Consider the following 16644-nt stretch of genomic DNA (forward strand, 5'->3'; position numbering starts at 1 on the left):
AGAGACAATAATTTCAACTATGCAAATGGAATCAGTCAGCAAAGGCAATGGTTTTCCTTGGGAGCAGCAGTGACACAAGTTTTAGAACTTCCTTTTGAGGCAGATCAGTTCTCACTACAAATGGCATCAAGATTGTGCTTCTCAAGAACAGCCCCCTGATTTACTTTCTCTGAAACAGGAGAGAAGTCTAAATGAACATTTAAAAATCTATTTCATGGAATAGAGATCTTTTCCAATATGGAAATTTAACCTCCTTAAAGGATATTTTAAAGCATAGGTCACGAAGAAGACTATTGATTCTAGAAGAACGATATGAGTGTTAAAAAAAGAAAGCAAAATTTTAGTATACTTATACATATACAAATGAGGCATTAAAGTTGTAAAGACTAAAACTGAGGAAAAAACTGTGGCAGTGGCCTTTGAATTAATTTAGAATGATGGTTTGGTTTCCTCATATAGCTTCCTGGAATGGCCATGCTGTTGCATAACTATCATGTTAAAATTTGCTATATTTACATTCCAAGAAATTTCTACATGACCATTAAATACAAGTAATTTTCTAATAAAAAGTTTTGCTTTAGCAATGAAAAGACATAAACTTTGATCATTCTTGCCAAAATGATTATGTCTCTTGTAAAAACTATAGAGTATCATCAGTCCATGTGGTATTTTCTAGTCTTTGAAGTAAGAACCTTCATAAATTGTATTTGTGTCATTTGGTGCCAGATGTTTTGGCTCAATTTTTCTTATTGCACAGATTTTTTTTAAGTTAGAGGTACAACTGACCTCATTATTTTATTAATTTATTCACTTATGCATGCATTTAGTGAACTACTTCCTTTATGAATACTAGGTTGCAAACAGTGTGCCTGCAGGACCAAATGTTTAAAATGGAAGGAAACCAGGGCACCTGGGTGGCTAAGTTGGTTGGGAATCTGACTCTTGATTTATGCTCAGGTCTTAAGGGGCTGGGATTGAGCCAGCCTCAGGCTCCATGCTCAGCCAGGAGCCTGCTTGAGGAATCTTTCTCTCTTTCTTTACTGGTTAGCATTCTCTGTTTCCAATCAATAAATAATCTTTAAAATACAATAAAATATGTATCTTAAAAAATATACAGTCCCAGCATACATATAAACACATCACTGTCATTTTGTGGAGCAAGGAGCCACTGATCTCTCCTTAAACCTCACAGGTGAGATTTTTCTCTCTTTGAGGTTTTGAGGGTCAGAGATCCAACAGGCTGTATTATGTATTCCATTCCAGTGACTGAAATAGAGAATAATAGAGAAAGAGGAGTTGACAAGTACTTTAACATAAAGCTATTCTCCTAAATCTTAGGTTTCCACTATAAAAACTAAAGATGGTCCTTCTTGTCTTCACTGTTTCAGATAACTATATTAGTTAAGGCAAACTTTAAGTGCTCTTTGTTGTAAAATAAATACTTGCTATGTGGCATTCTAATGAAACATGGTCTGCAAGTTATTTGAGAGAATGCAATTACTTTTGCCTATTAAATTTCAGAATTGCAGCAATTTATCATTCTTATCAAAATGATTTTTTTATGGTTCACATGGCTCATGAAACCAAGGGCAAAATAATCAGAATAGTTTAATAAAAAAATTAAACATTAAGAATTATGTATTTTCCATCTTGTATTTTTTTAAAGTTAAATTTTCTTTACTATCAGTTTCTCAAAACAATTTACAGTTAAATTATCTACTATTGATATGGGAGAGCTTGGTTCTTGTCTCATGGAGTCAAAGAAGGAATCTCACAGACAACAGAGAGTAAGCAAAGCAATAGAAGTTTATTAAGCAAAGAAACAGAGAAATCTCTCAAAAGTGAGAGGGGTCTTCACAGGGTTGTCACTGAGGGCTTTTTTAAATCTCTTTTATAGGAAACTGACCAGGGAACTTGGTAAATTTCTCGTCAATATCAGGGTGGATTTGTAAATATCATGTCTATATTTAGAACAAACAGGGTGGCCTTGGAACAAGATGGTTCTTTATAAATAACATGAGCACAAACAAGGTGTTCCCTTTTCTCTGATTAATATCTCCTCCATAATATTCCTCTACATCTGGGGTTTCTGTGACCCTAGTAGCTATGAAAGGGGATACTCCCTAATGTTTTGGAGCTAGGGAGCCAGGTTTATTTTTCTGTTTTTTACTGTCTTACCTCTGTTTTTTTTGGGATGGGGAGGACCCTGACTCTGGGACTCTTCCCTTATCTTTCCCTTCCTAGTGCCACCTACCCCTAACTTGTCCCTACATCACTATCACATAATTATATGCACAATTGTGATCAGTGGTATTTCCCTGATGACATATCAGTATTATAAACATGAAAATTGAACTCGAGTCACAAATGTTTAATTACTAAGAATGTATTTTAGGGGTATCTGGGTGGTTGAAATGGTTAAGCATCTGCCCTCAGCTCAGGTCAGGATCTTGGGGTCCTGAGATTGGGGCACACAGCAGGCTTCCTACTCAGTGCGAAGTCTGCTTCTCCTTCTTCCTCTTCTTCTGCCACTGCCCCTGCTTGTGCCTTCTCTTTCTCTCTCTGTCAAATAAATAAAATCTTTTAAAAATAATATATTTTATTTTAGAGACAAACTTAAACTTTATCAACCTTGCAGGGTCTTTGAATATTCTGGAACATATGGATTTAGGTTTCAAAAATATGACAGTTTCAGTGTTAGGATGGAATTTTGAAGGATTGAATAACAATGCGACTTTGCTTAGAGGAGGGAAACATATAAGCTATAATAATTTTGTTCTTAGTCCCTTTTTGTCATTTCAATTTTTCTTTCCACTTTTATTCTATCTTCAAAATACACTCACCCTGACAACTAGAAGTATAAGTAAAAATTAAGGAAAATCCACACAAGAGCTGCATTTGCCTTTCCCTTGCTCCCATGCCTAGAAAGGTTGTTAGCATTCTCCCCCTCTCTCTTAGTTGCTCCTTCATTCCTCATAAACTTGAGTGGTTTGAAACAAGTTCAGCAGAAGGATCAGTTTCAGGGCCAGGTGACCCAAGCAGCACATATAACCTCTTTACTCTGCGGATTAACTTAGAAAATACTGAAATATCATTTACTGACATTCAAAGGTCATCCATCTATCTCCTAAAAGTCACATTGCAGGGGTGCCTGGATGGCTTAGTCCATTGAGTGGATGACTCTTGATTTTGGCTCAGCTCATGATCTCAGGGTCCTGGGATGAAGCCCCACATCAGGAATCCTCACTCAACAGAGAGCTCTCTCCCTCTCCCTCTGCCCCTCCCCCATGTGTGTGCAACCCCCCCAATAAATAAATAAATAAATAAACCTTAAATATAAGTCACCTTGCAAATGGTCACCTTGTACAGGTGAGGATAGAAGATGCTTTGTTTTCATCCCTGACATAACTTCAGAGCTCTCATCTATATTACAGTTTTTTGGTTTTTTGTTTTGTTTGTTTGTTTGTTTGTTTGTTTTGTATTTTTTTGGCTATGTAGGGAGGTGACAGGAGATACATATTTGTTTATTTCGGAACTAAAGTTGTGACATAATAACTCCCACTTGGCAGATCTAACCACAGTGGAATTCCAGGTCCTCAGCCACAAGATGCCACAACAACAAATAGCTACCACCTGCTTTACAAAAGAGTATGAGTTATTTTTCCCAGGTGCATTTAAAATTTGGCTAGCTACACTGGTTTTCTTTGCCATAGTATTCATGAAGGTAATATTATAGCAAATAATCATATATATTACATTTAATGGGATAGTCTTATTTGCTATAATAATACTAGTTGTGTTCTTAAAAATACTAAATTGTCCAGAAACACATTATTAAAAAAAAGGGGGGGGGGGGTTAGAAGCTGGTGAGAGTCACACTTACAAAGCAAGGTATTTGCCTTATAACAAAAGTAAAAATATTTTTTCAGTAGCTATGTTTGGATTTTATGAAACAAGAAGTTGGTTCTTTATAATTAACAAGATTAATGTTATTGAGAGGTCTCCTTTAAATCTCAGTTAACACCTGGACCTCTTCCCTTTCAGCAAGCTACAATGTTGCTGGTGTCACAGAGCCAAATCTCTATACCTAAAAAAAGAAACAAGAAAAAAAAAAAAGAAAAGAAAACAAGCTGAAGATGTTTTATTCCTTGGTGTAGTCCCCAAGTCTATTTTTTTTCTCTTCCTCAGGTGCTGATCAGGAGCCAGTTATATCAAGTAATAATGTGAGACATTGCAAATTGCAGGTCTCATTTGATAGCTTATTTAAATACAACATTAAATCTCTTATACTTGTAGCTTATCATGTAAAGTTCATTTCATCACCCATTGCCATTGGTTGCCCAATACAGTCAGCTTTGAATTAAAAAAAAAAAAAATGTGTCATTGAGAGAAGAGCATATCATTTTATTAGAGTAATTTCTCTCAACTGTTTTCTCCTATATAGTCTATTTAATAAACAAAAACATTGTCAAGAGCTTTCTTAATCATTCTATATTTATCTACCTATAGGCTTCAAACTACTCTGTGCATACAAACCTCACGGAACTCTCAATCCTTATAAGTTTTCTGTGGTTGTTATAACAAATTACCAGACATTTCCTGACTTAAAAATATACAAATGTATTATCTTATGGTTTTATGGGGTCACTCTGGGTTAAACATCAAGGTATTGGGGGAACTGTATTTTTTTTTCTTAGAGATTCTAGAGAAAAATGCACTTCTTTTGTTTTCCAGCTCCTATAGGCTTCCAACATTCTGTGTCTCATGGCTTTCTTATTCCAACTTCAAAGCCAGCAGAGTTGTATTTCTCTGACCATCTCTTTGTGGTCTCATTTCCATTTGACTCTCCTCTTCTGCCATCTGATTCTACTTTCAAGGATTGGTGTGATTACAGAGTGCTCATCTGGATAATCCATACTGCTCTCTCTGCTTAAGTCTAGCCCATTGATACCCTTCATTCCATTTGCAACTTTAATTTACCTTACATAATTTATAGGCTCTGGAGATCAGGATTTGGACATTTTGAGGGAACATTATTCTTCTGACCACTCCTAACAAATGAACTCCTTATATGCATTTGTGGTTAACTACAACTTGCAGAATGATCATAAATGCAGTCTGGGGCATGTGGATGGCCCATTGGGTTGAGCCTCCACCTCTTGATTTTGGCTCAAGTCATAAACTCAGGGTCCTAAGATCAAACCCTTTGTGGGGGTTCCCACTCTGTGCAGAAACTGCTTGAAAGCCTCTCCCTCCACCCCTTCTCCCACAAGCACACATAAGGCTCTCTCTCTCTCTCTTTCTCTCTCTCTCTCCCTCTCAAACAAATAAAATAAATCTTTTTAATGTAATCAGATACTTTTTCTCCGTACCAAATCCTAACAGGTGATAAAGAGAAAACAATAGAGAATTCCCTCACTTCATCATCACTCATGGAAAATAATAGACAATTCAATACTTTGAATAGACAATTCAATACTTGAAAGAATCTCTAAGTAAATAGATTACTTACTTATTGTTTCTCTTCCATCTCTTTTAGACACAATTAAATAAATTTCTCTTGCTACATTTGATAGTATTAATTTAATATCATCATGTATATGTTAAAGTGCATTTCATCACATTTGTTTATATTCAATTATAACATAAGTATTAACCCAAATATTGAAAGATTTAACCCAAATACTTTCAATGTTGTGTTTCACATTTGACCTTAGGTTGCTTGAAATAAGTACTGTAACTTATCCACCTCCATGTTCATCATGACTCTCATATTACAATGTTGCATATTACAGACGTTTGCTGACTGATTGAGGGGATGAATTTAGGAATGATTGCCAAACAATAAAATTCTTTCCTAGCCATTTTGTCCAATAGGAAGCTTTTAAAATATTTTGTAAATATTTATCCTGTCACTGGATACAATTTCCTTTTTTCCCACTTATCTTATAAATATTTGAAATTGAATTCATTTTAGAATAATTTAAAACATGTTAAACCATCACTTTACCTTGAATTCCTAGTTTATATTCTAAGTGAAAAAAAGAGCAAATTTTAAAAAAATGCTGTCTTTCATGGGGCAGTTGCAATATGAATATTTTTTGTACCATGTATTTTATTTCACTTGCTAGGTAATCATCTTATGTTCCCAATCATTTATATAACCTTAAAGTCGAAGGACCAAAGTCACATTTAGAAATGATAAAGATGAGCGATAGCTGCCACATTCTAAATTAAAACCAAGTTACTTCTGGGGCCCAGCTTGCAGCATTCTTTATTATAGCATATCCTATTGACAAGGGAAACGTTTTTTGAGTTTCTTAAACCTTGAGAGTTATAAAGCCCGGAATGCCTATCTCAAGCTGGAGTGTCATTACATTTCTATGTGTTAGGCATTGGATTTCAACAAGAACTCATTTTCAAACCAATAGCTGCTTTTTGAAAAGGGATGTGGCTAGTAGCTTTATCAAATCCAAGTACAAAACCCCAAAAGCAACATCTCCTGCTGCTACCTTTTGCACACCGCTTCCCTTTTTTATGGTAAGTATCCAGAAACATAGCAATTTTTTCCCTGACTACTAGACCTCAGAAATTACAGGTACTTGCATTAAACCATAACTCATTTGCTGTTTTAAGTGACAAAGGAGCTTGTCCCATAATGTACTTCTCTAATTGCATCTTTCTTCTGTTGAGATGTTGGGATGGTCCCTTCTGGCGCTTATGAGATGGGAAATTTACAAGCAAAGAACACATCAATTCAAATGTACATACAATTGGCAAATAACATATATTAAGTAGAAGCAATGAAACTATACAATAAAACATTGTAACTTTTTATGTTTTGCTTTAGGCCTTAGCAATGAAAGTCACTGCTTCAAGAGTTAAGTTATAGCTGCCCAGAGATCCTGTTATCTCCGGGCCAGAGCTTAGAGAATAAATAGGTGGAATTGAAGTGGCAAATGCTAGGTGAGGGATAGCTAATGCAGGCAAAGACTTTCTCTCTCTCTCCGTTGATTCCTTGCCCCACAGTTTGTTTTCATCTGTGTAGCATCCACATCTCAGCATCTGTAATGCCCAGGCTTGAGGGATCATAGATTTGCTCCCTCATATCCAACCTTACATTTCTTGATACCTCAGCTATCTTTGCACCCAGCATCCACAAGAGGGTGGGCATTTGAGTGCTTGTACCAAATAGAGCTATAAATGTGGGACCCAGGAAATTTAACAAAAATCCCCTACCCCTGGACAAGCAGAGCAGGACTGATTCCATTTTGTGCTACACTGATTCCCACCTCTCGTATGACCCTCACATGACCTGCTTATTGCTTAAGGCGCTGCCCCACCCTAGTCAAGCCGCTGGGCACATCCTAATCAGAAATCGGCTCATAACAATGTAACCCTGCTTTGTGCCCGCCAAAACTGCACGCTAATTCTGACCAAAGTAATAGGGCAGCTCAAATGGATACTATAGGGTAAGGTGTAATTCAATTGGCCACCTGCGTGTGGACCGACATGACTGTGCAACTTTCTGTGTATCCCATTGGCCACTGGCCCCTATAAAGCTGCTACACCTCTTAGTCTCGGGGTCCAAGTCCCTGCTCCGCTGTGTCGGGTGCACTTGGACCCAAGCTCGAGCTTGTAAATAAACCCTCGTGTGTTTGCATTGGTGTCGGCTCCTCGGTGGTTTCTTGGATTCGCAATCTTGGGCACAACAATAAAAAGTCAAACCCTTCTCTCCTTGAAGTTCCCAAGCATATTCAGTTGAGCTACACTTAGGTGAAGTCTTGACCCCAACTCGAATCTTTACAGCAGCTGAAATCTTGGTAGAATAGTGGCCAGTGATCTGGGAAACATAGAGAAAGTAATCTTTGTACCAGTAAATGATACACATTTCCTTCAGGCTCTAGAAGAGTAACAGCTGCTCTAGCCCAAAGCCTTGCCCCAGTTCCAGAAATCAATGAGCCATTTCCCTTTCCTTAGGAGGGCATGAGCAAAAACAGAAGCCAACAATCAAGTTGCCTATGGCCTCCTTCCCTGCACCCTGCTAGCAACCATTTCCTGATTCTTCCTTAAAACAAAAGGCAGAAATGGGGCATAGAAAACTCATGTTAAGATCTTCTATAAATAAATAATCTTTTGGCCTCTGATCCATGAACCTAGTTTTTGCTGTCAGAATACAATAAATTAATATAGACATAAAAAGTATCCATTTAATGGTGAGGGTGGAATCCTGTAAGAAATGGGATTTATGAGAAAAGAAAGACAAGGGCCCCACTAGCTGGTTGAAATTGATAGTAAACCTATTGACCAAACTTCTCCTACTTTCTGTAATTTCATAGCTTTAAACTTAGGTAAGTTGCTTAAACATTAAATGTTTTTATTTCTATTAAAAAAGAATATGAAGAGAGCAGTTCACATAGAGCCTAGTATATAATAAGCTCTTAAGAAATGCTACTGATTGTGATTATAAATAATTTTAGATTTTTTAAAGGTGATGATGATACATGAAAAATTTATATAAAACACTTGTTGGTACCGGTACATAACAAGAGCATTTAAGTTATGCATATTTTGAATTATTCATTGACTATAGCAGAGTCATCATAATGTACTAAGAATATAAGAGTAATAGTTTATTTTATTTTATTTTTTAAAGAGTAATGGTTTAAAGTGATGCATGGAAAGTGCTGTTCAGAAAGAAAGATAACATATACAAAGGACATATGCCTAGAGATTATAAAGAACATGAAAGGGGAGCACCTGGGTGGCTCAGATGTTTAAGTTTCTGCCTTCAGCTGAGGTCATGATCTCCATCCAGGTCCTGGAATGGAGCCCCACGTCGGGGGGCTACCCCTGCCATTGGGGAGCCTGCTTTTCCTTCTCCCTCTGCCACATCCCCACTTTTGTGAGTATGCACATGCTCTCTCTCTGTAAAATAAATAAATAAAAATCTTTTAAAAATGGAGAGGAAATTAGAGGACAGGCCACAAAGGGACTAATGGTCATTTTTAAGGATGTGCACTTTTATTTTTTTAATTTTATTTTTTAAAAAGATTTTATTTAAATTCAATTAGCCAACACATAGTACATCATTAGTTTCAGATGTAGTTTTCAATAATTCATCAGTTGCATATAACATCCAGTGCTCATCACATCCTGTACCTTCCTTAATGCCTAATTCCCAGTTACTCCATCCACCCCCCAACCCCACCTCCCCTTCAGCAACCTTCACTGAGGGATGTGCGCTTTTAAATTGATTATTTGCAAACTCAAATACTTTCAAAGAATGGGCAAGAGCTATGACTGTGTGAAGAACCTAAGCAGAAGGTGATAGAAGTTATGGCATTTAGATGGGGCACCACTTAGATAATTTATATTCAAGGACTAGAGTTGCCAACTTCCACATCCCAATTCAAGGATCAATCATGAGGATAAACCCGTGGCTATCCACTTGATTTGTTAGGGGAAAAAAGAAAAAAATTCCAAGGAATCATCCCCTCAGTTAAAAATAATGACTACCTATCAAAGTTTCTATTAAAAAAGTATCATTAATTTGTAGCAATAAAGAGTAATAGATCTCCCTACATCATTAATATTGAAGTCACCCCCATGAGGCTTACTGATACTTATCATTGCCAAATCCATATTAATTGTTAACTGAAATTGAAAAGGGTAACATTGACATGAGATTTCACTATATTTTATGCTTAATATCAAGATTTGTCAGTGAAAAAAAAGCTATTGTGTTACTTAGAACTTTTAGTCCTTAAAGATTCTGTTGTGATACATTATCATTTGCATAAACATGACCATTTAAACAAGTAAACAAAATCAAAATGGAAGCATTATACTCCTTCTTCAACTAAAATCAGGAAGACTTCAGTACAGTATACTTTACCTAAAATTCAAAAAATCATTGTACTCATATCAAATCATATCATATCATATCAAATAAAGTTGCCCTGTATTAGGAAGTGCTTCACATTTAAAGTATCTCTTTAAAAACTAATTGGCGATCATCTATAATGATAAACTTTTTCTAAACTAAAATGACACCTCCTGTGTTTTAGAATAACCCCAGGGGACAGCCACACTGAACATAATCAAGTGGAATATTTAGCAAGTCAGTAAATGCCATGTTCCTGGGTACCAGGAGAAAAACTTCACCTATAGAGATGCGTACTTTATGCATCTTAATGTGCAGAACTGGAAGCATGAAACCTAAGGATGGTCAACAAGAAGTATCAAACAAGCCTGAAAATCATGGGAAAACTAAGGCCTTCTGAGAAATGAGTATTTGGGGCAAGAGTAAATAAATAAACCCTTTACCAGTAGAAACCCAGTGCCCTGAGAAAAAGGATACTTCTGACAGCAAAAGCCCCAGAAAGAAATAGCTAGAGGAAGTCATAGAAAGTGAGTTACAGAAAGTGACTCGTAGATTTAGATCAGTGAAAACCCCTTACTAATTCACAACTATTTCTTTCCCCTTTGGAATGATTAAGGGCAGAAGTAACCTAAGAAGCACGTTTTGAATAGCACACACTCTGATGTTGAGGGTCATGGGTTTCAAAGCTTTGAAGAAATAAAGATATGAGAAAATTTGCCTACTATTATTCTGGCCACTTTGAGCTCACATATTCCATTATTTCAAAGTGGAACTAAAACAAAACATAATTTTTTAAAGTGGCCATTTCCAATCTGAGAGAAAAAATTAAGGATATCAACTTATGGTTTATGATACCTCATAAAAGTTTAGGAGAAAGATAAATGGGTATACCTTTCAAGCAATTAGCAAGTAAACAGGAGAATGGTTTTCTATTACTGACAGATTATTGTTTTTAGTGTGACAGTTTAATTTTGTCTGGATGTACAATGGCTTAGTTTTATTAAGTTTGTTGAAATAGTTATTGAAACAACAGGTCTTATTGCTTTTATTTATATTAAAATCTATTTCACAAAGTGGACCATTAAAATGAAAAATATGTTCCCCCCCCTTTTTTTAAAGATGTGAATTGAATCTTAGACTCTGAGTTGTGTGATATTTCAATTTGAAAGCATATTCTACTGATATATCTTTATAATCAAGTTATTGCTAGCAGTTATTTTATTTTAAACTATTTTTCTTTAAATAATCTTCTGTTAGATGTGATAGCCTGAGCATTTCATGCGGAGAACAATGCTGTCTTTACCACAGTGTGAATGAATGTACAAAATTACGCATTTGTGTGGTCATCTACACTGTGACAAATATATCATTGTGCCATGCCTGAAATGATCAGGGTATTGCATGAGATTGTAAAAATTGTTATAGGTGGTATTTGCTACAATAGCTGTGTTATTATAAAGAAAGTCATGGCGATTACAATGGTAGCATAATAAACTTTATTGAGCACTAATGTAAAATATAATTAATTTAAAGTACCCTGATGACTGTTGTTAATACATTTGGAAGTGGATATAACCTGAACAAAAACCCAAAAATTACAAATGCTTCCACCAGACATAATTTTTAGAGTTTGCGATAAAATGTGTCAATAAAAATATATGCTACATCCGCATGTTGAGCTGATAAACACCATCATCAACTGGTTGGTCACTATGGTATATGTTTACGGCTTCTATTCAGACAGATTAACAACTTGTGGAGATAATGATCACATGCTTTACTTGCATCTTTATGGTACTACAAGACCCCATTCTCTGAACAAGAAGCACAGCAAAAACACTGAAGGAAAATAATGTTGGTTTAATGCAAATTTCAGGTAAGACAGCCAGCCAGACACAGACATAATGGAATTTTTAAATAGTGAGCATGAATATGAGTTTCCCCTGGATCCTACAGTCTACTCAGGTGTAAGATCAAATATACTAGTGTAGGGTATTTTTTGTCTTTCCATGTAATTTCCATGATGTTCAGAATCAGCGTCAATAATGCCTGGGGCATCAGCAATGTCAACAACAGCATGACTGAAACAAAATGTGTGTGAGCAAGATGGCTGAGAAGAAAGGATTGGGGCTTGTAGGTGATGCAAGCATTTGGAATTAGCCTAACTTACAAATGCTTTAAACCACTGTGTGGCATAATTAAGGTCACTTTCTCAACAGTGTGGAAGATGAATGTGAAAGAGTCGAGGAAAGAAACTGAGCCATGGTGGACCAGCAGGGTTGGAGGAAAAGTGCCAAACGTGAGAACTATTTAAGAGACATGATGTAGTGACTTATCAAGTCTTTTTTTTTTTTTTTTTTTGACTTATCAAGTCTTGTAGAAGAAAACAAGAAACTATCAATTCCTGTCTGACAATTTGGTGGCTGATGTAGCCATCATCTTATGAGAGTGTTTAAGAGGAGAAGAATATTTCCTCTCTCATGTATTTTTATGAAACATTTTACCCTGAGTGTTCTCAAAGGCAATTTCATGTTCGTAATCTAAATCTTAGTAGAGATAAATGGGAGGTGCTATCGTGTATCACCTGGTACAACATCTCATCCTGTTATTGTTCTAATTACATGAGTGAACAGCTTAATGTACCATAAACTCCCAGCACATAGAGAGAAACATCACCAGTTTGCTATTCAAATAGGATTTTTAGAATGGTTTTACCTATGACTTTTAAATTAAAAACCTAATGTGCTTTCATCTTCAATTAAGTTCAATTGCCAAGTATAATTGACCATGGTAATGTAACTAGCAATTTGAGGACATTCAAACACACACATGCTGTACACATTTTTAAATGGGTTTAGCTTATTTCATGGAGCTTTAAGCCTAGAAATCACTTCATGAAAGAACCTAGTTCAATCCTTTTTATGACAAAAGGAGACAGAATTATGAAATGCAGAGAGATAATCAGGAAGTATATGGTACAACGAAGGGGAAAGACTAAGTCTAGCCCTTACATGTATCAAGGTCATGTGTAAGCATTGTCCATTGGACTTTGTCTCCAGAATTCACATTAACTAGCAACCCCCTTCTTCTCCCTCAATCCCCATCAATCAGTTAATATCTCCTACTCATTCTCTCATCTGGCTACCTGGCTAGGAGCCATTAGCAGCTGATCTGGAACATGTCACCATTGCATTGTTAAAATGAGAAGTTTTAGGCACAGAAGAGTAAATCTGATATATACACTTGGAAAATGCAGGTGAGAGAGAGAAAAAAAATCTTGTTATTAATATAATTCCACAGAAGGAAATACTAAAAACTAAGGTGTGCTTAGGCGGTAGGTAAATGGCAGGTAAAAATATCACTAAATTTTACCACACCAAAGTATTACCAGTTTTAGAATTTTTCAAAGAACTATTTGTTTTGTTCATTCTATTATACAATTTTTAAAAATGTTTAACTCTGTGATTTCATTTTTCTTATTTTCTTCTTTCTAGATTCTGTGGACATATTTTGGTGTTTTATCCTAACTTGTGGAATAGATGGTGTTTTCATTGATTTTTACATTTATTATTTTTAACCACTATTGATAAAGCTTTGATATTTCTCTTCTATTAGTTTAGTTTAGTTTTTTTTTTTCCCTATTCTGAGTCTTTTTTTTTAGTGGTACATGTAGTCACTTCCAGTTAGTGTAATTTTAATACATGTAGATTTAAATCTGTCATCTTAATATGTGGTTTTTGTTTCTCTTGGGGCATATTTTTCTCTTTCATGTGCTTATTTTGTATTGCTTCCTGTTTTTCTACTTTTATTCCATCTATTCGTCTAGATCTTTCATGTAACATTTTGTTATTGTTTGATAATAACGGTCTTATTGGAGATGATGACACATAAAAATATCTCTGACTTATAAGAGTATTACATAAATGGCAACCTTGGACTATCTTCCCAGGTGGTGTGCTGACCTTTCATTTCCTCCTCCACAAGAATATCCTGCTACTTCTCTGTGTTTTAATTAAGTCTATATTTTAAATTCCACATGGCATTTCTATTGTTTTTCAGTCAATATTTATTTAAATATATCTTATTTACCTTCCATTTTTCTCCTGCTTAAAGAGTACATTCCAACATTTTCTTTCATGCAGTTACTAATTATCTGTCTCTGTTTTTCTGTCCCTTGCTCCTTCTGTCCCTCTGTCTCTCCCTCCCACATCCTCCTCTCCCTTTCCCCTGCTCATTTGGCTTTTAAATATATTTATTTTACCTTAATTACAAAAGAATATTATTACTGGCAGTAATTTTTTGGTTAGTTTTCTGGTGAATGGAATATTTATACCATTCTCATCTTGCTTCAATATTTTTCCAGTTTTAGAATGATCTGTTTTTCTGTTTCTGTCATTTTAAATAACACCTCTTTGCCTTTGATTTCTGCAGAAATAATAGTGATGGATTTACTTTTTTTTAACTATTTATTTATTTATTTATTTATTTATTTATTTATTCATGGGAGACATGCACAGAGAGAGGCAGAGACATAGGCAGAGGGAGAAGCAGGCTCCCTGCAGGGGACCTGATGTTGGACTCAGTCCCAGGACCCTGGGATTACAACCTGAGCCAATGGCAGACGCTCAACCACTGAGCCACCCAGGGGTCCCTACCCAATCTTTTAAAACAAAAACATATGTATATTTTGGTTTAAGGCAAACAAAAAAAAATTAAAGTCAAAAGTTTAAACACATATATTTTAGGAGTAAATTTAAACTTTAAAGTTAAAACCATTTGATAGATACTTATAAAATATGTAGATTAAGAAATCACTGTAAGGGTGGCTAACTGGTGCAGTTGGTTTAGGCTCTGACTCTTAGTTTCTGCTAAGGTGTTTGAGTCCCATGTGGGGCTCTGTGCTCAGTGTGGAGTCTACATAATTTCTCTCTCCCTCTCCCTCTGCCCCTCCCCTCTACCCTCTCTCTGTGTCTCTAGAATAAATAAGTAAATCATAAAAGAAAAGAAAGAGAAAAAAGAAAGAGCAAAAGAAAGGAACAACTTTATAGGGACCTGAGTGGTTCAGTTTGTTAGGCATCCAACTCCCAATTTTGACTCAGGTCATGATCTCAGGGTTGTAAGATTGAGCCCTGCATCTGGGTTCTGCACTGGGTATGGAGCATGCTTGAAATTCACTCCCTCTCCCTCTACTCCCATCCCCTTAAGAAAGAAAAGAAAAGAATAAAAATGAAAAGAGAAGAAAAGAGAAATAAAACTTTTCAACAGAAGAAAATATGAGGAAGCAAATAATAATAATAATAATAATAATAATTAACAATAATAATTTTGGTATTATAAAATAGACTTGAGGATAAAATGTAAATTTGATTTTTAAACTTGTGCTTTAAAATATAACAATCTAAAGAGAAATTGAGAGAGAGGAGACTACTATAAAAATATCCAAAATACATTATTCCAAATACAAGGAGAAATGATTTTACAGTAAGAGGAACATAAAACACAACAATAAAAGAAACCAAGTCCAATAACTGCTATACTGTGACTTTTCTCCCTACAGAGTAATTATTAAGATAGTTGTTTACATGCACACTGTGACATTATTTAAAGCTGAAAGTTGGGCAGCCAAGGTGGCTCAGCAATTTAACACTGTGTTAGCCCAGGGTGTGATCCTGGAGACCCGGGATTGAGTCCCACGTCAGGCTCCCTGCATGAAGCCTGCTTCTCCCTCTGCCTGTCTCTCTCTCTCTCTCTCTCTGTCTCTCATTAATAAATAAAATCTTTAAAAATAAATAAATAAATAAATAAATAAATAATAAATAAATAAATAAATAAATCTGAAAGTTTAAAATCAGTGATAGAAAAGATTAAATCAAAGATCCAAAAAAAACAAAAAAACAAAAAAAAAAAACAAAGATCCCTTATTATAGAATTCATTAGATTTCTTTACATATAATGCTTAATTGTAAAATAAATAACCCATGAAATTGGAGTAAAACAATTTCTATGCATCCATGAGAGTAAAAACCAACCAACAAACAAAAACTTCTGTGGCTTAAATCAGCTATAATTGCCATCTATGTTTATCAAATTAGTGGGAAAATTGTTCAACCAAATTTTTAAAAGTCCACATTTGCAGTCTACATTTAAAGGTCTACAATCATTCAACCAAAATTTTAAAAATTGACTGATTTATTGACTTTTTGAAGGTGTGTATGTATGTGTGTGTGCTTGCACATTAATTAGTTCTCTGGAGCAATGAGACCAAGAAGTCTATTAAGGGATTAATGCACATGAAAAATGAAATGTAGATAAAACATATTAGGGCAATGAAATTCTTCAGACTGCATTACAGATTTGATACCTGTAAGTATGGAAGCAGTTTAGACACACAATTTCCTGACTTTTAAATAGGGAGTTCCAGAGCAAAGACTGTTGGAGTCCTATGGTGAGAAGAAATGGCCAGACTCCAGTATCAGATCAAACACTGGCTTTATGAAAATTTTGTAGTACAAGTCTGCCTATGGTGAATTCTTCCAGCTTTTAGATATCTGAAAACATTTTAATTTACCTTCATTTCATTTTTAAAAATATTTTGCTTCATATAAAATTCTAAGGTGACATTTTTCAGTACTTTGAAGATGTTGTTCCACTGTCTTTTACCTTCCATTGTTTATGAGAGGAAAACATCTGTCATCCTTACCTTTATTTTCCTCTATATGCAATGTGTTTTTTACCTTGTTGCTTTATTTTTTTTTTCT

General features: G+C 35.3%; 1 long non-coding RNA gene across 12 annotated transcripts in view; it reads left to right on the forward strand.

Annotated features, from left to right (window-relative positions):
- The window catches only part of LOC102156405, a 48233-nt gene that overhangs the window by 30148 nt on the left and 1441 nt on the right, over positions 1–16644 (forward strand). For 3 of the 12 annotated variants that reach the window (XR_005382209.1, XR_005382199.1, XR_005382211.1), the window contains 2 exons: positions 11627–11762; positions 12106–12185. The exons of 1 other annotated variant lie outside the window; for it this stretch is intronic. This is a non-coding gene — a long non-coding RNA (uncharacterized LOC102156405). 8 more of the 12 variants (XR_005382200.1, XR_005382210.1, XR_005382203.1 and 5 more) reach the window with 7 other exon arrangements.

The sequence above is a fragment of the Canis lupus genome, chromosome 31 (assembly GCF_011100685.1).
Source record: "Canis lupus familiaris isolate Mischka breed German Shepherd chromosome 31, alternate assembly UU_Cfam_GSD_1.0, whole genome shotgun sequence".
Taxonomy (NCBI): domain Eukaryota; kingdom Metazoa; phylum Chordata; class Mammalia; order Carnivora; family Canidae; genus Canis; species Canis lupus.